Genomic DNA, 27,917 nt, shown 5'->3' on the forward strand with positions numbered 1-27,917 from the left:
CGCATCTCTGTCCAGCCTCAAACAGTGCTTCTGTGAAAGCCCTGTGGACAGACCCTCGATCTTAACCTCATCGACTTGGCACTTTAGTCAGCTGACCTGAGAACTCAACTGCCAATCTAGACACAGAATTCTGGAAACAAAAAATCACCCTAAGATGTGATTAAATTTCAGTATTTGGCTTTTCAGCAATAAATACACAAATTTCAAGTTACTGTTTTAGAACTTATCTATCTACCTAGGAAGGTGGAAGAAGACTCGTAAACTGAGTATACATTTCTGATCACTAATCGTGGTAATTTATAAATGATTTAAGGTTATTTGGCAAATAAAATGGTGTTGGCTTCTAATTTATTCAATGGAAGATGTTGAAAGTCACCCAGAGACTGGAAAGTGCTCTTAAATGGCTTGTGTTCTAATAGTGAACACAGATGCGTCCAGATGTTTCAGGAGGAAATTTGTGATCAAAGCAGGTAATGACTTTGGAAAGGCAAGAGTTGGACCTCCCAGTAAAAGTTTTCCCTTGGAACTTGTGTGCGTGTGTGTGTGTGTGTGAGAGAGAGAGAGAGAGATTTAGGTAGGAGAGTGGAGAGAAAGAGGTCAGATGTTTTCAAATAGAGCTGATTTCTCTCTCCTACTCTCTTTCTGGCTATAGGATTAAAAAAAAAAAAATAGAACCTCAAAAAAGAATGCCTCTAGTGTGACATGAATATTTCACTTTTTCTTAAATTACCTCAAAATTCATTTTAATCAAAGAGCAAAGAGACTATCTTAAAGACATTTTCCCTCAGAAGTCATTTATCTTGGATCTTTCTGAATAAGACTCATCATGTCCACTATTATCTTCCATCCCATGGGGCATAATGGGGAGGTTGCCGAGCAACCTGGCCAAGTAAGCTTGTCCTGCTGCTCGAATAAGCAAACAAGTGCAAGCCTGCTTTCAGGTGATACATGACAAAAAAAATGATCATATGCTAGCCATAGAAATTTAACCCAAAATATGAAATCACGCTATTGATATTGATGTGACATGATATAAAGTTGTGGCATACCTGGGTCTCAGGAGAGGTGTGATACAAGTAAATTTTTGCTTATGATGATTAAAATATAAAAGTGGAGCAGAGAAACTTTCCAATATCTAATGCATCCTTCTCAATCCTTTCCCTTCCAATATGGAAAGGAAGAATGATGTTAGAGCTTTGGCCTTTGGAACTGGTCATAAACCCCAGCCAATCTTCCCTCAGCCAAAATGACAGCCACATGAGGGTCATTTCTTTAGTTAGCATTCTTTAACTGCAAGCAACAGAAACATTCTTGGGCAGAAAAGGAATGGAGTGAAGGTAGTTACGTGTCTCATGGAATTGAAGGAAAGGCAGGACATGCGGATCAGGAGAGATGGAGCACAGGGCATCTATGCTCAACAACATTAATCCACTGCTGATTTCATGAGCTCTGCTTTGTTTCCCAAATTTCAACCTGCCAAGAGAAAAGGTCTGATTGGCCCAGGATGAGACATCTGTCACCAATCAACCAAGGGAGGACAGGGCACGATGACTCTCCACCACCAAGACCAGACACAGTGGGGAAGAGATCATTTCACCAATGAAACTGGGGGCTGGTATCAAAAGAGGAAAGCAAAAAATAACAAATGTCTACTATTATCTTCCATCCCATGGGGCATAATGGGGAGGTTGCCGAGCAACCTGGCCAAGTAAGCTTGTCCTGCTGCTCGAATAAGCAAACAAGTGCAAGCCTTCTTTCAGGTGATATATGACAAAAAAAATGATCAAAATACACTGAGAAAAGTCTTGATTCAGTCCAATGTAGCTATGATTTTTGGCTACATCTTTCAACATCTTTGTGCCTCCAGTTTTTGTCTATGAAGATGATTTAGTAGCCTAAGTGACTCGTATATCCTAAAAATATATGTATATGTATGTATATATATACATGCATACATATGTATATATGTGCGTGTGTGTATATATATATATATATATTTCAGGAGGAAATTTGCTCCAAGAGGGTATTGGATTCAAAAAGGCAAGAGTTGGATCTCCCACTAAAAGTTTTCTTATAAAACTTTTTTTTAATCTATATAGGTATTAACACATTTATATACAGTTCAGCGACCAATGCCTAGTAGTTTACCTCCATATCAGTAGAACCCGAAAGGCTTTAACACATGCAAACTTTCTTCCATTCTCCCATGTGATTTGACACTCACTATTTACTGTAAAAATATATAAATTTTTTTATTTACTGAAGTGTCATTAGGCAAAGTTTGCTGTTGGTGGCTTAGAATTTAGAACCACAACACAGTTTGCAAAATCACCAAAGACCTAATTTTCTGATCAGATTTCCCGTTGGTAAAAGTTACTATTGCCAATAGGACAAAGCTAAAACAGGCCTGCATGTCAGGAATGTTTAAGCATTCCAAATGATCTTACTGGCTGAAGGGCCCCTAGCTGCTTTATAATAACGCTTAAACATTAAAATACTGTTTCAAAATAAGTCTATTTTCATTAACTTGGAATACTGAAGCCAAGTGTTATACAGTCTGCATCTTTCAGCCGGCCAGTATTAGGTTCCTTGGAAAAAAGGCCTTCCAAGTATCACTCTGACTCAAAATGTATTTCTTTATTCTTTCTATATCTTTCCCCTATGTCACTCACTCAGTGGGGCCTTTGGAAATAAAGGGAGGTTCTCCATGCCAAAAAAGGAATCACTTTCCACGTGTTAATTATTGTTTTGTTTGTTTTGTTTGATCCAATTTCTCTCCCTAATCTCTTCTGCTGGATGCCATTTTCCTATGTCATCTCGAATAATATATGGGACATTACCTGGCTATAATTTGCTAGGCAAGTGAATGAAAAATGCTTTCATTTACATGATTAACATTTAATTAACACTGTTAATTAACATTGATTTTTTTAAAACTTTTTCAGCTGAAGTGTAACACTTAACATTGACCTTAACTTTTAAAATAAAAGCTAGGTGTTAGGAAAGCCTAGGGAAGTTGATGATTGATAACATGTATTATGATCTAGCTCCATGCGATCTGGGTGGAAATTATGAAGTAATGTGCATTGTACCATATAAAGCCCTAATGATGGTTAATGTGAGCTAATTAAGATGAACACTGAATGGAGCCAGCCTGGCTCATAGGGGTATTAACATCCTATTAGAGTGTAACAAAATATTATTTTAGTCAAAACCATATATAGTGAATCCTTTTATAGTCTCCCTAAGAAATGCATTTTGAATCAAATTAGACATTAAAACCATACACTAATCATTGCTGCCAGCAGAGATAATATTCAACACCTTCTTGAATTTAATATTATACTATGTAGCTTTTTGTTTTGTTCTAATAAACCTTAAACACAGAAGTATGCCATACTTGTGTATTATCACATAAGAAGTTAGGAATATTAATAATATTTTGAAATATCAGATATATGTTTCATATGGGGCCATTTGTGTTCTCTTAAGTGCATTCTAGATAATTCCAAACAACCATTTTTATGGACTACTGAAAACTTTAGGCTTCTATGTCCGGTATAATGCTTATCAATTTTTTTCCCCAGTAAAATATCTTTTGGAAGATTGAAACTGGCATACCTGCATGATTTGAGCAAGTCATTTTGGCTCTCTGGGCTAAAATGTCCAGTGTGTAAGATGAGAGGGTTGTACCACAGAGCCAAGGGGCCTTTCAGTCCTAAAATACTTCATTTCTCAGAACTTTACATCATTTATTTGACATCTGCATAAGCATGGCGGCAGGCATGAAGGGACATACTGTCTGGTGAGGGAGGCAGACATATTTTAATAACTACAATTCAGTGAGTTGATGAAGTCCTTGGATGGTGCAAATGGTTAATAGGCTCAACTGCTAACCAAAAGGTTGGAGACTTGAGTTCACTCGGAGGTGCCTTGGAAGAAAGGCCTGGAAATCTACTGCTGAAAAATCACCCATAGACAGCCCTGTGGAGCACAGTTCTACTCTGACACTCACGGGGTCGCCATGAGTCAGAATTGACTTGATGGCCGCTGACGGTGTTGGTGGAAGTAGAACCACACTTGCTGAACGAGTCTCTAAGCTAAGCCAAAAGTCAAGTTTGGCTACGGAAAGGCCAGTTTGTTTGCTGTGGAGATATGTATGTCATACCTCTGGGCTCCTCACTGGCCTCCTGAGCTATTCCTGTACCCTCTAAGGGGAGAGCTAGTACCTGGCCTGACAATTGTCTTGCCTGAGAAGCAAGGCTGGCACATGGGCCCACAAGAAGCAACAGCTACTCTGAACAAGCAAAACCTAGAAATAGTTCTATTCTCAGGCAAGGTGTCCCATGCAGTTAAATAATTCTACTAAGCAGTATTTTAGAACACTATTTTTATATGAAAAGCAAACAAAGATGTGTAATAGAGTCCAATGCACGCACAGAATGTTAAGAGATGCTGGTTTGCTGAGAACCTCTGGTAGCTTCAACATGAGACCCTGGCCTTCCAGCACTGTCCTCTGTGATACGCGCTCTTTGGTGGCAGAGCACAAGAAATATTGATTTATGATCCAGCCCCACTGACCACCCCCTCCCCGCACCCTGGGCTTAACACACACGTCCACACACCCCCCAAAAGGTACCCGTTTTTGTCTGTTCACTGCTCTGTACCAAGTATTCAGAGCAAGGTCTCATAGTAGGAACTCAAATATATGCCGAATAATTAAACACACATTTGAATGTGAGGTAATCGGTGGTCCCATTTGGCCCTACGTGGAGTGGATGCATAAGAAATGATTACTGAATTTTTTTAAATGCTTTTAATGGTGACATTAATACCTACCTCAATATATTGTTATAGAGGCTTTTTCCATGGTGAATACTCTTAAGAACCCTTGACAGGGGCCCTCTGAACGAAACCACCATAAACATGTCTATTTTTACATTACTATTTCTTGAGGAGCTGTGAAGGGAGAGAAGAATCAAAATAGAATATTAAATTCTATTCTGCTTAAATTTCAGTCTTTGTCGAGTAAAACCAACCAGCTTGTGTGGAAGAATAAACGTTGCCTCGTTAGAGAGGCTGGGATGGATTAGTGCAGTGGAAGGGCAGATAGGAGGGGGTTTGTTCCCTTTACTTTGGACTGACAGTCCCTAGGCCAGCTCCAGCCTGGAGATATGTTCCGTCAGCACAATATTTTGTTATCAATTTTGATCTGTTGCTATGTTTTAAAGACGAGAAAATTTCTCAAAAGTTGAATTTCTGACTTCCTGTAATATAAGAATATTTTGGTCACAGTGAACCCTCATCCTTGCTGGGGTTGCACGACCTGAGGACCTAACAACACAAGATGTACAGTAAAACTCAGTTTGTTAAAAATACATGTATCTAAGCATAGAAAAAAGACTGGAAGTATATATTCCAGGATATTAACAGCAGTCATAGCCATTGTCTCTAGGAGATAAGATTTCTGATGGTTTTTGTTTTTATTTTTTCTACTTTTTTTTCTTTGCACTTCTGTCTTTTCTGAATTTTATACAATGAACGATGAATTACCTTCTCATTAAGAAGAAAAATTTCCAGTTGTGTTTTGACATACTGGTGGATCTTGATAATTCCCGCCATTTCCCTGGCTCCTTTGTAGGGAGCTTCTGCCCTGCGTCTCTTTGTAAGATCTACCACGTACGTGTTTACCTGTGAGCAGCACCCAGCTCTGCGTGTTTGTTTTTCTCTTCTGTGTACACACTGGCCTTTCCACTGCGCACATCCTGGGATGGTTCACGTTGTAGTGACTGACAGTGAATCAAAATTAAAAACACCAGTTGGCATTAAAGGTCATCGCTTTATTAGAATTATTCATTCAAATACAATTAACTTAACCCTTGCTCTAGGGGGAAAGGAAGCGTTTACGCCAGAGAAAAGGAAGGATCTAAGGGGTTCTCCATTTATAGCCTTTCTCTCATTGGAATTTTTTTTTTCCCCAACAACTTTATTGACATGACAGGCAGCTTGAAACAAAGGAAAGGGCAAAGAGTAGGAAGGTGTTTCCTTTGATATATGTGAGGTAGGGTTGACTTCTTTATTTTGAACACAAAATAAGGGTTGGGGCAAGTGGGTGCTTAGAAAACCTCTCCCAAGCAGTGATCCACATAACCCAGAGGGAAGAGGTGTGCCTGCCTTTTTTATCCTAGTTGGATAGAAGCGTCTGATTGTTGTTGTTGGTTGCAGTCAAGTTGAATCTGACTCATCAGTAACCCCATATGTGCTGGAGTAGAACTGCTCCATAGGGTTTTCAAGGCTGTGACCTTTTTGAAGCAAATTTCTACGCCTCTCTTCTGAGGCACCTTTGGGTGGGTTGGAACCACCACCTTTTGGGAAGTAGTCAAACACTGCGCCACCCAGGGATTCCCCAGAAGCATCTTGAGGGAATGTTTAACTCACTGCTATTCAGACCTATTAAAGAGGGTGCTATCATTTTTTAATAAAACTACTTTTGAGATTTTGATGAAATCTGTGGACATTGTTACTGATATCATGCCATATGTACCTAAAACATTGCAAACAAATTCATGAGGTCCCTGTTAAAATTCTCTTGGAGAATTAAGAAATTCTGTTCTAGATTTAAGAATGCCTATTCAAGTTATTCATTTATTCATTCATCTCGGGAGTCAGATGGCCTGGGTTTCAATTCCTAACATGGCTCTTGACAAAGTACTCGACCTCCCTAAGCCTATATTCATATCTCCATATGGGGGATTAGAAGAGTGCCTAGCCAATAAATGGAGCCCTGGTGGAGCAGTGGTTAAGAGCTCGGCTATTAACCAAAAGGTCAGCAGTTTGAACCCACCAGCTGCTCCTTAGAAACCCTATGGGGCAGTTCTACTCTGTCCTATAGAGTCTCTGTGAGTAAGAATTGACCCAACGGCAAAAAATGGGTTTGGTTTTCGGTTTGATAGCCAATAAATGTTTTGAAGATTAAAGGAAACTTGTAGTGCTCTTAAATATGTACTTCAAATAAATAATAGCTTTGATGAATGTAACCTGCTATTTTTTGTTACCAATGCTCTGGTAGCTTTACTAAGTGTTGGGAAGAAAGAGTTTAAAAAAAAAAAAGAATCATGATCCACAAAGGAGGCAATATAGAACAGCATGAAATCTATAGAGACAGGAAGTAGATTAGCAGTTGCCAGGGGGTAGAAGTAGAGAGCAACTGCAAGTGGGCATGAGACTTCCTTTTGGTGTCATGGAAATATTCTAAAACTGGATTGTGGTGATGTTTGCAAAACTCTGTCGATTTACTAAAAATCATTGAATTGTACAATTAAAACTGGTGAGTTTTACAATCTATAAATAATATCTCTATAAAGCTGTCAAGAAATATAGAATAGCATGAGAGTTGTGCATGCAGATGTATGCTTAGGGCTGTGATTGCACAGAGGAAGGAGTGGCCCATCGTACACAGGAAAGTTTCACAGCAGTAGGGATGCTGAGCTGAGTTCAAAAAGTCAGTAGCATTTGATGCAGTGGACGATACGCACTCTAAGCAGAGAAAGTAAGTACTGAATCCTTCAAGCAAAATAGGATCAAATTAATTTGCTAAAGTAAATTTGTTGACTGTCCTTGCATTCAAAATATTGCCTTCTTTATATATAATACAGAATACCCAGCTTGTTAATATCATGTCACCCCTTCCTAATGCTACTATAAGGTATGCTTGACCCAAGAGAAAGTAACCAAAAACTAAACCAAACCCATTGCCATTGAGTCAATTCTGACTCATAGTGACCTTAATTTGTAGGCTCCTACAAATCTTTGGAAAGTAACTTGAATACCTACTAGTTCAATTTCCCAAATTGCAGATGAAGAAAGAGTGACTACGGTAGTGTCTCCTACGGCTTTGATCACATCCCACTTGTTGTTGTTGCTAGGTGCCGTCGAGTTGGTTTCGACTCATAGCGACCGTATGCACAACAGAACGAAATGCTGCCCGGTCCTGTGCCATCCTTACAATCATTGTTATGCTTGAGCTCATTGTTCCAGACACTGTGTCAATCCACCTTGTTGAGGGTCTTCCTCTTTTCCTCTGACCCTGTACTTTGCAATTTAAGAACAAACAAACAAAAACCCATGACACCCCCCTCATTAGGGCCCACAAGGTTTGCCTCCATGTGCACATATATGTGGGAAAAGAGAAGAAGGAGACTCTGTAGCCCAATTTCTCGAAATCCTTAGTCCTCAAACCCAAGTGATAGCATCATTACATAGTAATTTAGTTTGTGAAAACTAGGTTTTAGTTTTGCTCAATGAATTCTTAGTATAAGTAATTATAGCCTGCAAAAGAAGGAAATGACTGTTGAATTTTCTTGTCATTTGCCCAAAGGAAACCAAAGAAATCGCCAGCCCAAGAGTGCCGTGAACTATATCCCATGAATCACTGACTAGAAAAGCAAAGTGTCTGAAGGAAGATCACTTACTAGGTAAGTGGGAGAACCAGGGCTAGAAGTCTTGTGTCTCTCGGGCCCAACCTATTAGTACTGCACTGGAAGTCTGATAATGGCCCAGGATACAAATGTTTCTTTCTCAAGCCACCAAAGTTAGTAAAGGACAACTTTCTACTGTCAAACAGAATGGATGGCATTGATATTGGGGTGAGTTTAACCAAAGAAAGTGAGAAGGTTTGAAAAATAGGCAAGGTGTGTTTCTGGAACAGTGTTGACAGTGCACCATCATGAAGTCCAAGGTTGGTATGTAGTGTTTATGGATGTGTTTCAAAAGATCAATTTTCAAATTATTATTCCTGTGTATACAATTGCATTCTTTGGAACATAGGACTTCAAAGGGATACATTCCCAAAGCTAAATGTACCTGTAATACCCCTGAATACTGGGAGGAAGGATGTGGCGATTGTGATGGTTAAGATTGTGTATCAGCTTGACTGGGCCAAGATTCCCAATGGTTTGGCAGTTGTGTAATGATGTAGTTTCACAGTTACGCAAACATGTAGTTTGGCAGTTATGTAATGATGTGGTTAACCTCCATTTTTGAGGTAGTATAACCCCTTTATGATGGGATCTGATGTGATCAGCCAATCCGTGGTAAGGGGAGTTTCCTTGGGGTTGTGACCTGCATCCAATATATATGGAAGTTCTGGCAGGACTTGTTGGCTTTTACATGCTCTGGATCCTGCATCCATCATCATTTGACCTCGGGTTCTTGAACTTGAGCCAGTGGCCTGCTGTATTGCCTGCTGATCTCAGGTTTGTCAGCCCCTGCAGCTACATAAGTCAAGAGAGGCCTCTGCCCTGACTCCTGGCTCTTGGACTTCGGACTGCCAACCTCTACAACTGCATGAGCCATTTCCTTGAGATAAATATATATATGTGTGTGTGTATATATATATATATACATATATATATATATTTACGTGTGTGTGTGTGTGTGTATACACTTCACTGGTTTTGCTTCTCTAGAGAACCTAGCCTAAGACAACAATTTACTTTGGAAAAAAACTGGCCAGTGAAAACCTAGCAGCGGAATATTGTCTGATACAGTGCCAGAAGATGAGCCCCTCAGGTTGGAAGGCACTCAGAATATTACTCTTCCCCAAGAGCTGCCTCCTCAAAGTGGGGTTGACTTTAATAAGGTAGATAGAATAAACCTTTTGGGACCTTCACTTGCTAATGCACATGTTTCAAAATGTGAAGAAACAGATTCAAACATTAATAATCAGAATGTGGAATAAATAATGAAAAAAATTGAAAGTTGTCAAAACTGAAATGGAATGCTTGAAGATCAATATCCTAGGCATTAGTGAGCAAAAATGGACTGGTATTGGCCATTTTCAATCCGACAATTATATGGTCTACTATGCCAGGAATGACCAATTGGGGAGGAAACGCATCACATTCATCATCAAAAAGAACAATTCAAGATCTGTCCTGAAATTCAACATTGTCAGTGGTACGATAAGATCCATATGCCTGCAAGGAAGACTAATTAATACAATTATTAGTCAAATTTACGCACCAACCACTAATGAGAAAGATGAGGAAATTGAAGATTTTTACCAGCTTCATCAGTCTGAAATTGATCACACATGCAATCAAGATGCATTGATAATTACTGGTGATTGGAATGTGGAAGCTGGAAACAAAGAAGGGTTGGTAGTTGGAAAATATGACCTTGGTGATAGGAAAAACACAGAAGATCACGAGATAAAATTTTGCAAGACCAATGAGTTATTCATTGGAAATGCCTTTTTTCAGCAACATAAATGGCAACTATACCCGTGGACCTTGCTGGATAGAATACACAGGAATCAAATCAACTACGTATGTAGAAAGAGACAATGAAGAAGCTCAATATCATCAGTCAGAACAAGACCAGGGCCAGACTGTGGAACAGACCATCAATTGCTCATAAGCAAGTTCAAGTTGAAGCTAAAAAAATTTAAAACATGTCCAAAAGAGCCAAAGTACTACCTTTGGTATATCGGACCTGAATTTAGAGACCATCTCAAGAATAGATTTGACACATTGAACACTAATGACTAAAGGCCAGATGGGTTGTGGGATGACATCAAGAACATCATATATGAAGAAAGCAGAAGATCATTAAGAAAAGACCAAAGTGGATATCAGAAGGCACTCTGAATGTTGCTCTCAAATATAGAAATGATGAAATAAAAGAACTGAACAGAAAATTTCAAAGGGCATCTTGAAAACACAAAGTATTATAATGAAATGTGCAAATACCTAGAGTTAGAAAACCAAAAGGGAAGAATATGCTCAGCATTTCTCAAGCTGAAAGAACTGAAGAAAAAATCTAGCCTCAAGTTGCAATATTAGAGGATTCTATGGGCAAAAAGTTAAATGACACAGGAAGCATCAAAAGAAGATGGAAGGAATACACAGTCACTGTACCAGGAAATCGGTTGATGTTCAACCATTTTAGCAGGTAATGTATGATCAAGAACTGATGGTACTGAAGGAAGAAGTCCAAGCTGCATGGAAGGCACTGGTGATTAAACAGTCCCCAGGAATTGACAGAATATCCACTGAGATGTTTCAACAAATGGATGCAATGTTGGAAGCACTCACTTGTGTATGCCAAAAAATTTGGAAGACAACTATGTGGCAAACCAACTGGAAGAGATCCATATTTGTGCCCATTCCAAAGAAAGGTGATCCAGTGGAATGCAGAAATTATCAAACAGTATCATTAATATCACATGCAAGTAAAATGCTGAAGATCATTCACAGCAGCAGTTCATCAACAGGGAACTGTCAGAAATTCAAACTGGATTCAGAAGAGGACGTGGGACAAGAGCCATCTTTGTTGATGTCAGATGGATCTTGACTGAAAGTAGAGAATGCCAGAAAGATGTTTACCTGTGTTTATTGACTATGCAAAGGCATTCAACTATGTGGATTATTACAAATCATTGCAAAGAATGGGAATTCCAGAACACTTAATTGTGCTCATGAGGAACCTGTATGTAGACCAAGAAGCAGTCGTTTGAACAGAACAAGGGGATACTGCATGGTTTAAAGTCAGGAAAGGTATACATCAGGGTTGTATTCTTTCACCATACTTATTGGTGAGCAATACTTATATGCTGAGCAAATAATCCAAGAAGTTGTACTGTATGAAGAAGAACACAGCATTAGGATTGGAGGAAGACTCATTAATAACCTGTGATATGAAGATGATGCAACCTTGCTTGCTAAAAAAAAGTGAAGAGGACTTGAAGTGCTTATTGATGAAGATCAAAGACTACAGACTTCAGTATGGATTACACATTGACATAAAACAAAAATCCTCACAATTGGACCAATAAGCAACATCATGATAAACAGAGAAAAAATTGAAGTTGTCAAGGATTTCATTTTACTTGAATCCACAATCAACGCTCATGGAAACAACAGTCAAGAAATCAAACAACGGACATATTGCATTGGGCAAATTTCCTGCAAAAGACCTCTTTGAAGTATTAAGAAGCAAAGGTGTCACTTTGAGGACTAAGATGCACCTGAACCAAGCCATGGCATTTTCAGTCACCTCATATGCATTTGAAAGCTGGACAATGAATAAGGAAGACCAAAAGATTGATGCCTTTGAATTACAGTGTTGGTGAAAAATAGTGAATATACCATGAACTGCCAGAAGAACAAACAAGTTTGTCTTGGAAGAAGTACAGCCAGAATGCTCTTTAGAAGAGAGGATTTCGAGACTTTGTCTCATGTACTTTGGACATGTTATCAGGTGAGACCAGTCCCTGCAGAAGGACATCACGCTTGTTAAAGCAGAGGGTCAACGGAAAAAGAGGAAGACCCTCAACAAGATGAATTGATACAGTGGCTGCAACGAGGGGCTCAAAAATAGCAAAGATTGTGAAGATGGCCCAGGACCAGCCAGTGTTTCTTTCTGTTGCATATAGGGTCCCTGTGATTTGAATCTGACTCAATGGCACCTTACCAAAACAACAGCACCCCTGAAGGTTCATAAAATGAGAACTCACTGTTGATTCTATTCATGGCTTAGAAATAGTCTTAATCACACTCATCACACTTGATCTTTGGAAGTTTTCGGTGGGGTTTTCTTTAAAAAAAAAAAAAAAAAAAGCTTTTCCTTGTTTCTTTCTGGTTAAAGGGCCATAGCAAAGTTTGCCAGATAAATAGACTTCCTATATAATTACAAATAATCAAAGAACAGTGTGTGTTTTACTTTCTCTTAGAATGAAACATTGCAGTCAGGTCAAGAGTAGTGTCAAATAAACAACTTTACTGTTTTGAATTTTTTAAAGGCTGAGGCTCCAGATAAAACAACTGCCTCTTGTGCAGAATATTCCCTGTGATCCCATGTCATGATTGATGACAAGTCAAAACACACTTTGTTTACTCAGCTTTAATATGAACGTGGTGGTCAGGACTTTTTGTGGATCTGAATGTTATTACATAAACAAGGTCCATAAACACGGTAAAGGTAGACATCTGTTTTCCAAACAATGGAATGTTTCCCTTCCATACCTTTCGGGGTCAGCTTTAAAGAGAAAATTCACGACCTGTCTGCCCACTCAAAAGGCTTGAGTTTCTTCATTTTCAGGCTTTTCAGGGTAATTTGTAATCTGTATTAACTTCACTTTATGTGGTCTAGTGCAGGGTTTCACAATCTTGGCACTATTGACATTTTGGCCTAGATAATTCTTTGTTTGTTTGGGGCTGTCCTGTGCATTGTAGGATGTTTAGCAGTGTCCCTGGCCTCTAACACTAGATGCCAAGCACCCTCTAAATTGGGGACAACCGAAATACCTGCAGACATTGGCAAATACTCCCTGGGGGGCAAAATCACCCCCACTTCCCCACCCAGGTTATGAACCATTGGTCTAGTGTTTTGAATGTACTAACACGAAAAGGGTCTCAGGGCCAACTCAAACCAATCTACAAAAAATAGCATCACATGAAGTGACAAAAATTTGTGACAGGAACATAAGCATCATGAAAAACAATGACTGTTTCAACCAAATGAATTTAACTAAGTCATCATTAGAGGGAGAGAGAGAAAAAAAAAAAGAAGAAGAAGCAATCCTTAACTAGTAGTTTCAGCCATCTGGAGTTAGGGGTTTGGTATTTTCTAAAAGTGAAATTCAGGACTTTTTTTGTTTTTCTTACTATGCATCGTCCTATGGTATACTGAAAGGAACAATTGTCTTCAATTTTTCTCTCAGGAAATACCGCCCCAACTCAATGGGAAAACACAAGTGAGGTCATTTTTTTTCCCCCTTGCTGGCTAAAACATTCCCCTGAGAAATTTTAGTCATTTCCTTATACCACTATAGTTTATCCTTGGCCTTTCCTTAAGCATATTGGGAGAAATTCTATGCATATTCATCTTCATTGGCGCTTCTGGTGTTATAATGAGGCATTTGTTATAAACATTAGTGACCATAATCTGATTTTAGTGTGAAACCTTATATCGTCCAACTCGTTCAGGAAAGGGGAGAACTGCACACAGTGTTACTGAGGAAACAGTTAATACAATTTAAATAAAAAGGTTTATGGCTAATTTCAACTCATTTAGTGAATTGTAATTATATGATTACCTATAGAACCTCCATCGTATGGTATTTGAAAGATCAAAGTTAGTGAAAAGTCAGGATGTAATTAGTTTCTTGCTTTGGAGCATTAGGTAGAATTACTGCAAAGAGGCAAAACTATCATTTTATCGAGACCCTTAGGAGATTTATAATGATGGTAGACAAATATATGCATACAATATCAGTTGGTGTGCTAAAATTTAATTTTCGTGAGGAAATGTGGTTGAAGATGATCACAATACATGGGGATGTTCTTATTTTAATATTGGTGGATGTTATTATTAGAGAATCATATCAAAAGATATGTCACCAGGGAGAAAATATCATTTATAAATCACTAATGAGTAGCAAACAGTGTTTAGCTTGGAGGTATGAGGCATCTCTTCACAATGTGCATTTATGATCAAACACAGAAGATCAAGAGCAGAAGGCAGGAGATCTATATTTTATCTCATTCTGCTAAGGAATATTTTTCTGTAGTCAGAGGAAGAGCTTCGGTGCCTGTATTGCATTTCCCTCTCATTGGGGAAAGATTTCTGCAATTAGTAGAAAACATTTGTATCATACCGAATTTGGAACTTTGCCACTAAGATAATGCATGACTGTACAGATCGAGCATTGTATAGGTTTTATTTATGTGTTTAGAGTGGTGCGTAGCTGAGCCACAGGTTCGTCTGGGAGAACACACCAGGAAACCTAGTGGCTGACAACAGGTATCTGCTGGGGGCTTTGTTGAGATATCTTGCCTTTAAATTGAATGTGAATTCAAATGATTGTCAAGCTCTGTAGTGTAGATCTTTGGGCCTCCAGTCGCCCATTTTTCAGTGTGCTAAAGTACCTAGAATTATTTTCTGAGGAAAATTTTAGTCATGGTCTCAGGTAAATCCAGGCTCCTGGTTACTTCTGAGAAGTTGACTTGTCTTCAGGGAAATTGAGTCTTCATTAAGTGCCTCATTCTTTAATGAGAGGATATCAACTCTTTCCCTCAGCTCAACTGACTACTAAACTTCTCTCTCCACCCGTAATTGGAAACCTAAATGAACCACTGTCCAGGCCAATGAGCAATCTTGAACCATCTTTTTTAATGATGCATATGTGGTTCATCTTTTTTTTTTTTTTTTTCTGGAACATTTCATATTTACCTCTGATCATCAGAAAGTTGTGACCCTAAGCCATGCTATTCTTTGGTTCAATGCTACCAAACTCTACTGAAGATAGTGATAAGCTAGAGCCTTTAAAATACTTTGTTAAAACTGCTGTATAGTCCTTGTTACTCATGTTACTGAACATCTCCTTTGTGAGAACCTGCATTAGTTTCTTAGGGCCACCTTCCCTAAGTACCACAAAGTGAGTGGCTGAATACAACAGAAATTTGTTGTCTCACAGTTCTGGAGTCTAGTAGTCTGAATTCAGAGTGTTGGCAGGGCCATGGTTTCTCCAAAGGCTCTAGGGAAAAATTCCTTGTCTCACTCAGCTTCTGGTAGCCCCAGGCATTCCTTGGCCTAACTCCAACTCTACCATGATCATATGGCCGCCTTTCCGCTGTGTCTGTCTCTCTATATCTTCTCTTTTGTAAGGAAACTAGTCATAAAGGATCAGGACTCACCCTACTCCAGTATGACCTTAGGGTAACTGAGAACATCTTTGAAGACCTCATTTGCAAACAAGGTCATGTTCACAGATACCAAGAGTTTGGACTTCAACAAAAATTTAGGGGTACACATTTCAGTCCATAGCAGAACCCTTGGAGATTTTTGTTTGCTTGTTTGTTGTAGTAATATCTATATTAGTGCTTCTCCTGAAGAGCTGGTTTGCTTTTATCTTATGGGCAGTATCCGTTTTGTAACTTTAATATTTCCCTATTGATGTTACCTTCCAGAATTTTTAGCTCAATTTGTCTTCCACAAAGTACAAAGGACTTAGTGATACACATTTATGATTCTAATCTTCATTCCATTTAATGTCACTAGCTATGTTGTTCTTTCCAGATCTTTCTCACTGATGTCTAACTTGCCTTATCTTGCTGTATGGTATGTGTCTTTGTAAGTCATCTTAAATCTTTCTGGGAACCAAGTGGATATAATAAATAAAATAAAATTATTGTAGTCTAGAGCCCATGCAGCCTGGTTTGTTTGCATTAACTAATTAGCCAGGCAGGTCTTTGGAGAAATCAGATAGGCTGATTCTCATGTGTTCTCTGGTTAATTTTTCGAAGTGCTTATAATTCCTTCATGATGTCCCACACACATTCAGCTGATGCTTAACAATGATAAGTTGGCTCAATAGAAAAGGATAAACAGAGCCCTGGAGTATTAAGTAGATAAGGATTCAAAGAACAGAGAAGGATATTTATAGGAAGGTTCTAGAAGCCTCCAGGCAAGGAGCCGAGAATACACAATAATAACATGTGGAATTGTAGAGAGGAAGTATTCTAGAACATTGTCTTATTTATTGCCGTGTGGGTTCCCCTCTGTTGCTGTGGAGTACCACTAACCTCCCTTAAATAAATTCCTATTGCTGATTAGTCAGAAACCAAAACCCATTGTCCGTTGAGTCAATTCCAACTCACGGCAAACCTACAGGACACAGTAGAACTGCCCCATAGGGTTCCCAATGTTGTAATCTTTATGGAAGCAGTCTCTCACATCTTTCTCCCGCAGAGCAGCTGGTAGGCTCAAACTGCTGAACTGTCAGTTAGCAGCCGAGGTGCTTAAACCAGGGTGCCACCAGGGTTCCTCCTGCTGATTACTCTGGAGGATGCTGAATAGGGTTGCCCATGTGTGAAGCTCTTGATCACAATTCAACACCTGCGACATAAAGAGTGTACCCTCTGACTTCATTTTTTTATTTATTGTGGTAAAATATATACAACAAAAAGTTTGTCATCTTAACCATTTTAAGTGTACAATTCAGCGGCATCAATTACATTCACCACGTTGTGCGACCATCGCCACTATCGATTTCCAAAAGATTTTCCTAACCCTGAACAGAAGTTGGTGGTGCAGTGGTTAAGAGCTCAACTGCTAACGAGAAGGTCAGTCGTTTGAATCCACCAGCCACTCCTTTGAAATCCTATGGGGCAGTTCTGCTCTGTCCTGTAGGGTTGCTATGAGTCGGAATCGACTTGATGGCAACAGGTTTGGTTAGGTTTTAAGCAATAACTGCCTATTTCCCCCTCTACCCAGCCCCTGGTAACCCCTAATAAACCTTGTCTCTATGCATTTGCCTATTCTAGATATAAGTGGGATCAACCCCTGACTTTTGATTTGGACTCTTACTCACACCCTTGTTTATTTTCTTGGCCACAGCGCTTTAGTACATATGGTCTGTCTCCCTCAAACAGCATTTACTTTTGTTCTACTTCAGTTGAAGGTATTCTGGACTATGGTGGGCTGTTTCTCTTAGTGAGAATTATGTCCTCTTATGGGGCAGTGGTCTTCCAGAAGTTTCATGGGATTAATACCGTATAACTCCTAGAAGTTAGAGAACAAACTACCAAGGGGGTTCTTTGAGGAAAGAAGGAGGATGAGGTCAACCTCAATAGGAAAGTAAATCGTGCACATCATATTAAAAAAAAAAAAAAAAATCTTTTTGCAATATTTTAGAAAAGTGAAAATTTAAACCCTGGCTCCATTTCCCATGCCTACATTGCTTGTCCATTGTTAAGGAGTTTGAGATTGCATCCAGCTGCAATCACAATAAATTAATGATATCTGCCGCCTGCATCGTCTCAGAGTGTACCTGAATACCCACTATGGACAATGGAAGCTACCTTCATTCATCCTACCAACTTTTTAGCACGTATTAGTTCTCAGGCCCCAATGACATTTAAGGTATCTTGCCATCTTACAGCAGTACCTGGGTGGTGCAGTTAATGCGGTCAACTGCTAGCCAAAAAGTTGGAGGTTCAAGTCCACCCAGAGGTGCCTTAGAAGAACGTCCTGATGATCTACTTCCAAAACATTAGCCGTGGACAACTTTCGGGAGCACCCATCTCCCTGGAACCCACAGGGTCGCCGTAAGCGGGGTTGGCTCGCTGGTGAGGAGCTATAACAGTATCTCACAGCCAGTGTCAGTGCTCAAACAGAAAGTTCCAGTCAGATCCTAAATAAGATCTTCAGCAACTTATTTACCATTTCTTACTTTCTCTTTGAAATCAAAAGCACAAGCCACTTCCATCATCAGTTCAGTTTAATCAAACATATATTTATTGAAGAAAATTAGGGAGCATGGTGCGCCAAGCAATCCGATCTATCAGTTGTCTCAAAGTCTGCAAAAACCCCTTCCTGGAATGAAATGCATTCCCCTTCTTTGTCTCCAATTCTCCCTCTTTCTTCCACTTTCCCCATCGTGCAAACCTCAGGCTCAACATCACAGAGCAAGTTTTATCAGAAATTCCACATTTAAGGATTGCAGCATGTGCTTCCCTAAAATAGAAAGATTTGTGACCTTTTGTCAAAATCTTCCTCATTCCATCTATCCTTCCCAGATACACAGCCCATTCTTTCTGTCGAAGGAAATGGAGTAAAAAATGCACAATCAGCAAGAGGCTTTGGAGCTCAGCGGGGCCCTGGTGGATGCGTGCATATCCATGGGATCAGGGGCGAACGGATGGACTGTCTCTCCCAGTGAGTGAAAGTCTTAAACCGAGATTAACCTTGAAGCTCAAATTAGATAAAAACAAATAGAAATTTCTCCACAGGCATAAGAGCTTAATATAAAGGAAAAGTATTTCGTAGCCCACATAACTTTAATTAAGATGAAAGGGTTTCCGAGTATCTGCTTCCTTGACAATCTTATGTTTAAAGATGTGTGTTGAGCTCAGCATGAAGGAACTAGTCTATGCAGCTCATTATTCACTTTTACAAGGGCCTACTTTGTGAGCTCTTTGTGAAGTTCTGGCGTTCTATTCCAATTTTCTCTCCAAGCCAGCCTTCCTCTAGGCCTTTGTTACATTCTCAGGGAATCTGTCAACCCCTTTATTGCAATTGTGGGTACCCCTTTCAACCCAGGCACCTCCTCCAGTTGAGGGCAGATGTCAACAAGAGCAGAGGCACCCACTTTCCCCAGTGACGGCAGCCAAGTGTTGGACAGTAACTGTGCCTGGTGGGTTGTACAGTTTCTCCCATGAAAATCATTAAGACAAGTTGTTGTTAATAGAGAAAATCTAGAAGGTGTAAGTTGACCCACAAAGAAGAACATAGAGATACATAAACACATTGAAAGACTAGAAAAATCTTCACTGATGTTAAAAGATTGACTGGAATTTTTTCAGCTCGTCTTCAATGATATAGTTCTGATACTTTAGATAGGCATCCATCTGTTTCTGTGTTTGTAAAGCCTAACTAAATATCAGTATTTATCATGGAGCTTTGTAAGGAACACTTGCTCTAGGCATATTTCTGGAACGTCCAGAAGTAAAATGACGTGGACATCAGCATCCCAAATGTGCACTGTCTTGACCCTACTATTTAATGACTGTGTAATGAGGCATCAGTTACTTGCCTTCTCTCAGTCTTAATTTCTAATTGGTAAAAATAAGAATAATAGTAGTGATCACTTCATACAGGAATAAATTAGATAATGCATATAAAATACACATGTGTCTGACTCATACTAAGCATGTTAATAAATGGTAGCTACTATCCTTATATCATTTAAGATAATTTTTTCTAGTTGCCATCAAGTCAGTTTTGACTCATAGTGACCCCATATGTGTAAGAGTATGACAGAATGCCATAGGGTTTTCAGTGGCTGATTTTTCAGAAGTAATTACCAGGCCTTTCTTCTGAGGCACCTCTGGGCAGACTTGAACCTCTAAACCTTTTGGTTAGCACCAAAACAGTTTACCACCCAGGAACTCCTATTAAAACCAAACCAAACCCATTACCATCAAGTTGATTCCGACTCATAGTGACCCTATAGGACAGAGTAAAGCTGCTCCATAGGGTTTCCAAGGTGTGGCTGGTGGATTTGAACTGTCGTCCTTTTGGGTAGAAACTGTAGCACAGCATAGCTCTTAACCACAATGCCCAAAAAACATACACAGGTGAAATATTTTCAGATGGCTTAGCTTCATTCCTTCTAGGTAGGATCTTGGGTAAGTTATTTAATGTCCCTAAGACTCAGTTTCCACATCTATAAAATGGAGATAATATTTACCTGTTTTGGGGGGTGTTGTGAAGATTAATAAAAATACTTATGGAGATCCCAGAAGTAATAAAATCTCAATAAATGTGAGCTATTAGTGATCGTTATTAAAAGCAGTCTACCATGTTTTAGATAAGTGCTGTTTTTGGGAATCCAGGATGTGAGTTATATCTTTGTACTATTGTCTTCACGGAGAAAGTTAAACTTGGTCTGCAAGATGTAGGGACTGGACTCTGTGCGTAAAAGTAAGAAAGTAAAAAATCAGAAACCATAGTACTCGCTCAACTGATTTTTGTGTGTGTGTGCTTAAAAAAAATGGGGGATGGTATACAGTCAAATAAGTTTGAAGAATAATACATACCAACTCCTCCCAACGGACTCAGCCCTCTGCTTTTTAAAGATTCTTGATGCCTATTTCAAAAACAAAGCAAAAATAGTTCACAATAAATAAACATACAGAACCTTATTTCATCTTGTGTTTTCCAGTCTTATTTAACCATGATCCCATTTTTCCTGTAATACCTTTTAGTGGTAGAGACTGATTAAAACATACCCTGCTAGTTCATGAATATAATTCGTAATAAAGTATTCTGATGTGTTTGAATCTATCTTTTCTGATCCTGGAGGAAAAACAATTTCTCGGAGTTTTTTGTTGTTCTTGTTTTTGCAAATGAACAGCTTACAGAGATATTACTCAAAGCATTGCTTGCATCAAATTGAATGATGTTCAATAAGTTGATATCCAAACATTCCTTGCTCAGTGATCCAGTTCACAAGGTCCTCTTTCTAGAGCAGGGATGGCAAACTCAAGAATCTCCAAAGCCCAGGTAACACAAAGGATTAAACTTGTCAGATGCTTTCATAGTCAAAATACCAGAACAATCTCTACTTCCTTTAAAAAAAAAAAAATGATTTCTATCACTTTCTTAAAGGACCCAGTATTCTGTTTTCTCACTTTTGGCCAAGACATTTCTCTCCATAGGAACATTGCACAATTGCAATTGAAAGTATCCGATTTTTGGTAGCAGAAATCTAAAATATCCATGATGAATGAAAGTGTCTTAGTGATCTCTATTATATTTCCTTCTGGACTTTATTTTCCCCAACATATTCATACCCACTGATAAGTTGCAGTTGTCACTTGCCTAAAGTAGCAAGAAGACAATAAAGAGGGGTAGAGACTATAGCAAACTAGACACATATACCATCTTAATAATGGAACTGTCACTCAGAGCCAGCCAATTGATGCCAGGTGTGAGTGGACCCTGTGTTTAAAGATATTTGGATTTTTAAAGAGAACCCGGAGTTGCACATTTTGTGTGAAATCTCCCAATTATTTTTCCTCTTTGCTGAAATTGTTAAATTCACACGCTGTGGTGGTTAATGTTACCTCGGCTTGGCAAGGCCACGATTTTCAGTGGTCTGGCAGATACTATGTAATCATCCTCCATTTTGTGATCTGATATGGGCAGCCGATTGGTTGGAAAGGGAGTTTCCTTGGGGGTGTGGCCCGCATTCAATAAAAATGTATGTTCTGGCAAAGCTCGCTCTCGCTCGATCGTGCATTCATCTCGTCATCCTCTGTCCTCTGGTTCTTGGGATGTAAGCCAGCAGCCTACAGCCTGACCTGCAGATTTTGGGTTTGTCAGTCCCTGTGACCATGTGAGTCAGGAGACGTCTTCAGCCTGACACCTGATCCACAGATTTGGCAATTGCCAGCCTCTACAATTGTGTGAGCCATTTCCTTGAAATCTCTCTATATTTATGGAAACCTGGTGGTGTAGCGGTTAAAAGCTATGGCTGCTAACCAAAAGGTCGGCAGTTTGAATCCACCAAGCACTCCTTGGAAACTCTATGGAGCAGCTCTACACTGTCCTATAGGGTCTGCATGAGTGGGCCCAGTGGTTTCTTTTTAATCACTTCCCAGGAGCATATGACTATAGAATGTTTAGATGGAATTACAAGGTATCACGTACCCTGGGGAAACAACGTTCATCCTGAATCCAGGTAGAGTCTAATCGTTCGGGTAAACTCAGCTGCTGATCACAACCCCACAACAGGTTCAGTCTTTCCATTATAGATTCAGATTTGAGGAGGAAGGGATGTAGATCGGATTTATGCCAGGAAGTATTATGCTCTTAAAAATGACCAGTTTGTTTATTTGTTCCAATAATATTTATTGAGTGCTGACTGTTCCCCATGTGATGTTCTAGAATCTGGGTGGTGGAGATGGTTAATGTGTTCAGCTCTGGGTGAACTTGAAAGTTTAGAGATTCAAGTCCACCCAGAGGTGCTGTGGAAGAAAGGCCTGGCAATCGACTTCAAAAAAAATCAGTCATTGGAAACCCTGTGGAGCACAGTTCCAATCAGAGTTAATTCTACAGCAATTGGTTTTGTTTTGTTTGATTGTAGAATCTGGAAATGCATGAGGGAGCAGAAGAAACCAGTCCCTTCTCTCACAGTGCTTAGTTTCTCAGGGCAGGGTTGAACAAGTGACTCTGTGTCCTCATTTGTAAAAATAGGAGACACAAGTACCTCAAACGGAGGATGAGAAGACTGTTAACATGTAAATAAATATATGTTCATGGTGAGAAGTGCTAAAAGAAAATATAAGGCAGGGTATACTTGGTAGCATCAATGGTTTGCACTCAGCTACCACCCTAAAGGTTGGTGATTCTAACCCACCCAGCAGCACTGCAGAAGAAAGGCCTGGCAATCTATAAAGATGACAGCCAAGAAAACTCTATGGAGTATTTCTCTGTAGGAAATGGGGTTGTCATGAGTAGGAATCAACTTGAGAGCAAGGAGTTTGGTTTTTGTTTATTTGTTTACTGGGAGGGAATAATGGGGTCTGGGTAGGGGTGGAATCGAGAGTGACTGGAAGTCTCTCTTGGGGAGCAGGAGGAAAGCCGAGGAGAAGCAAACAATGCCCTGAAATTCTATCAAGGCACAGAAAACTCAGCAGCACCCACTCAGCTGGGGGCATGACATGTACTAAGTCCTAGCTATGTGTTCAGCACCAGGCTATAAGCTCTGCATGTAGTAACCCATTTCTTCTTCATGGCAACCCAAGGAGACGGGTGCTCTGATTATCCCTTCTAATAAATGAGGAAATGGAGATTGGACAGGCTGAGTCCTCTGCCTCTATCACATGGCTCCTGAATGATGGAGCTGGGACTTACCCAAGCAGCGTGAACCAGAGTCTTTCATTCTGGGTCCCATTCAGTTTTCCATTTGTTTGTAGGGGTGTGGTAGAGTTGGTTAGGACTTACTTTAGAATATCAAGAAGGAACCAAGAAAACCTACCCCATTATTTGACCAGCTACCTACCAACACACATACACACAAAGGAAAATAAGAAAACGCACTTCAGTTTCTAAAGGAAATTTAGTACCAGAAATACAAAATACCAATAAGCAATAAAAGTATGTTAACTACTTCTATTATATTCCATTTTGGACTTCATTCTCCCCAACTTCTTCCATGCCCATTCAAATCTTACTTCAGTTTCTTCTACTGTTAACGAGTAAACTTGAAACTTAAAATTTATCAAGTACTAAATTTTAAAAGGAGTCCGTGGATGGTATAGTCAACACGCTAGGCTTCTAAACGAAAAGTTGGAGGTTCGACTCCACCCAGAGGTACCTCAGAAGAAAGGCCTAGTGATCTGCTTCTGACAAATGAGCCACTGGAAATCCTGTGGTGCACAGTTCTTGCTCTGACACACACAGGCTCTCCAGGAGTCAGAACTAACTTGACGGCAACTGGTTGGTTGGTGAGTTTTCAAAATAATTGGTGGCGGGTATAAAAAAATTCAAAGTGTATGGCGTTTTATGTTGGATTGATTCCTAGTTACCTCACTCCTACTTCTAGTTTCTTTACCTTTTTGGTCTGCCCATCACTTAGCTTAGGACCTGCCTCCTAATAGGTGCTCAATAAACGTTAAACTGAGAGGCTGAACCTGTAGTCTTCATCTGTTTGCGCCGCAGTACAATTGTCAGTGTTCTCATGTGAATGTTTTCAAAATTCTTAGAGATCCTCAGACCAAAGTCGTTCTCTAACTATGAGACAGTATTATTTATAACACCAAGCCTGGGGAATAGTGTTACAATCAATTTTCCCACAGAGCAAAAAGCAGAAGGAACTTTTTATTCACTTTGTGCAAAAAAACAAAATTAACATCTTTTTGCTTTTGCATTAGGTGTAAAATATTTTATTCAGCCCTGGGTTGGGAGTTTTTAGGATTTAAAAAAAAAAAATCATTTGTTGAACTAAGGGCTTCACTGCTCCTGTGAAGTCCATCATTTCCTGGTATTAGACACAGCTTTTCATTTAATTAATTTTAATACAGTAATTTATTTTTATATTTTCCTCTAATCTTGTCAACCCAATGTGGATTTTGCTTTTAATAAAGTACAGGGTAAGCTACTTAGACTGGACTAATTGGGCAAAGCCTGACTTGTCCATCTGATCAGAACGGACATTTGGAAGAGGGTGGGGCTGGGGGAAGACAGACAACAGAAGAGAAGAAAACCCTAGCTCAGAATCCCCAGGCTGAGAACAGAATTTGCCAGCGTGCCGAGGGTGTGGTTGGAACCTGGGTAGTACTCCAAGAGAGAGTCCAGAGACTTGCTCAAGCAGCAAACTATGGAGGCAGAGACAGTGAGTTAAGAAAGAATGTTATTCAGAGTTTCTGAAAGTAGACTGTAATTCATTTTCCAGTCCCATATGCAGTTCTTCCTGTGGCTCTGACTCTCAGCAGGACTACTCATGTATGCAAACATGTGTGTACTTTTTTAATAAGGTCCCTGGCTCTAGTCCTTTATTCTCTATCCTATCGTTAAACTGCAGTTCTGTTTTCAAAGAATCCTGCCTCTTATTTCAGTTTAGCATCCACCTTAAGCCAAGCTCATCACTCAAAAAACCCATTGCTGTCCCAACAAGTTCAACTTAAGGCAGCCCCACGTGTTACAGATTAGAACTGCTCCACAGGGTTTTGTTGGCTGTGACTTTGCGGAAGCAGATTGCCAGGCCCTTCTTTCAAGGCACTGCTGGATGGGTTTGAACAATCAACCTTTAGATTAGTAGCTGAGTGCAAACTGTTTGCACCACCTAGGTGTCTTACATCACTTGTCGTTATTGATGATGTTAGTTACCATCCAGTCAGTTCCAATTCATGACGACCCCATGTGTCTAGGCAGTGGCATTTAAAGAATCCAATGTAATCTTTACTCTCCAGGGGATTACATTCTGTTGAAATAAAAACACCAAAGAAATCTTATAATTCTGGATGAGCTGGCCCCAGACTAGTCACTCTGGAAACCGTAAATGTTACCCTGCGAAATGATTCTGTACTCAGTTAGACTAGTAGAGTGTAGTGGTCAAGGGCGCCAACTCTGGAACTGGACTCTACCCCACCCACTGCCATCCAGTCGATTCCGACTCATAGAGACCACATAGGGTTTCCAAGCCTGTAAATCTCTGCAGAAGCAGACTGACACACTTTGCTCCCACAGAGCTGCTGGTGGTTTTGAACTGCCAGCCTTTCAGTTAGCAGTCAATTGCTTTAACCACTATGCCACCAGAGCTCCTCAGAGCTAGACTGCTTGGGCTTAAATCTTGAATTCACCACTTACTAGATATATGATCTTGAAAAGGTTACTTAATATCTTTGTTCCTAGTTTTCCCACCTGTACAGTGGGGGATATAATAGTGTCAATCTCATCAAGTTCTTGGAGGATTAAATGAGTTTATCTACAAAAGGTTTAATGTGTGACTGACATATGGTAAGTACTATGGCAGTGTCATCTACAATTTGTGTTTGTCAGACTCTTCTGGCTGCAAGTGACAGAAACCCATCTCAAACTGGCTTAAGCAATAGGAGATTCATTGACTCACTTAAATCAAGAGTGCAAAGAAAGTACAAATGCACAACTGGATGTAGGTGTGCAAATCCTGCCTTTAGATCTATTTCTCTCCCTCTCTCTCATGGCTTTCTATTATTGACTTCTCCCTCAGTCAGGTTCTCTCCCTGTGCCTCTCCTTCAATGCCCATAGACTTCCAGCCTTCCAGTTATCAACTCCAATGAAAGTAGCCCTTCCTATAGCCCTGACAGAACTCCTAGGACTGTGTTTCATTGGGCGGGCTTGTGTCACATGACCACCCCTGGAGTCTTCACTGTGAGCATTATGGTTCTCAAGCCAGACCTGGGCCACATATGTCTCCTCCATGAGCCAAGAGGAAGAGGGTCCTTGGACTGAGTGTAGGGGAGTAGTGGTTTCCTAAATATGGAGTAGGGTTTCTGTTACCAAATGAAGAGGAGCAGGATCCTAGACACATGCTAACTAATTTCCCTGGATGTGGTGGAGAGAACCACTCCAGTAGTTTCTGGTCTAATAAGCAGTAATGAGGGCATCCATCGCAGGGGCAGGCCCTGGTTTTTCAAGTGCTTTCCATTATGGAATATGTGATTGATTGTTTAAATGGCTCTTTTATTAAAATGCACACATACTTCTCTAGAACCTAACTGGTCACACAATACTCAACACCCCCCACACGTTTCTATTCTTTTAAAGCAGTTTATGCTAAAGGCCGTGCATTGAGCTTGGGCAGCTGTTGCCTTAGGGATATAGCCACCCTCAAGGCCCCCTCCAACCCCACCTAATTTTCCTTCACCCTGACTTCTACCTCTCTGGGGAGGATTCTCATTGATCTCCTTCCTCACTGACTCAGAAGTATTACTCCAGCCTCCAATTGGCCTCAGCTGACTACCTAGTTGCTTCAGTTATGCAATTGAAACAAATTTTAACAAATAAAACTTCCTCCCAGGGAAGTCCTCAAGTTTCAACTATAATTGCACTGTGTTATGTGGTAAAATCCTAGAGAAAATGAGAAGAGGATCACATAGGATGAGGAAGACAGAGGAATGATGAGTACATGACACTGGAGGAGCTGGGCATGGAGGAGTATTCAAGGATGAACATGCCACACCTGGGGCAACCCCATGAAAAGAAAATGGAATAGCACAGGGAACATGCCTGGGGGTCATGTGGAAGCTAAGCCAACAAAGGCCATTTAAGTGAACACCTCCAGTAGCCAAGACAGTGGAGCCACATTAGCTGTTCTTCTTACTTGGACGGCAGGGCATTTTCCATCAGCAACACAAGCCTTCGTGTTGCCTTTGTGTGATTCAGCAAAAGGATCATCTCTTGGCCCTCAGACTGCCACTTCTTCCAAATTAATCTGTCGTTGTTGTTAGGTGCCGTCGAGTAGGTTCCGACTCATGGCGACTCCATGCACAACAGAAAGAAACACTGCCCGGTCCTGAGCCATCCTTAAAATCATTGTTATCCTTGAGATCATTGTTGCAGCCACTGTGTCAATCCACCTTATTGAAGGTCTTCGTCCTTTCCCCTGACCCTGTACTTTGCCAAGCATGATGTCCTTTTCCAGGGACTGATCCCTCCTGACAACATGTCCAAAGTATGTAAGACACAGTCTCGCCATCCTTGCTTCTAAGGAGCATTCTGGTTGTACTTCTTCTAAGTCAGATTTTTTCGTTCTTTGGCAGTCCCTGGTATATTCAATATTCTTCACCAGCACCACAATTGAAAGGCATCAATTCTTCTTCGGTCTTCCTTATTCATTGTCCAGCTTTCACATGCATATGATGGG

The sequence above is a fragment of the Elephas maximus genome, chromosome 20 (genome assembly GCF_024166365.1).
Source record: "Elephas maximus indicus isolate mEleMax1 chromosome 20, mEleMax1 primary haplotype, whole genome shotgun sequence".
NCBI classification, from domain to species: Eukaryota; Metazoa; Chordata; class Mammalia; order Proboscidea; family Elephantidae; genus Elephas; species Elephas maximus.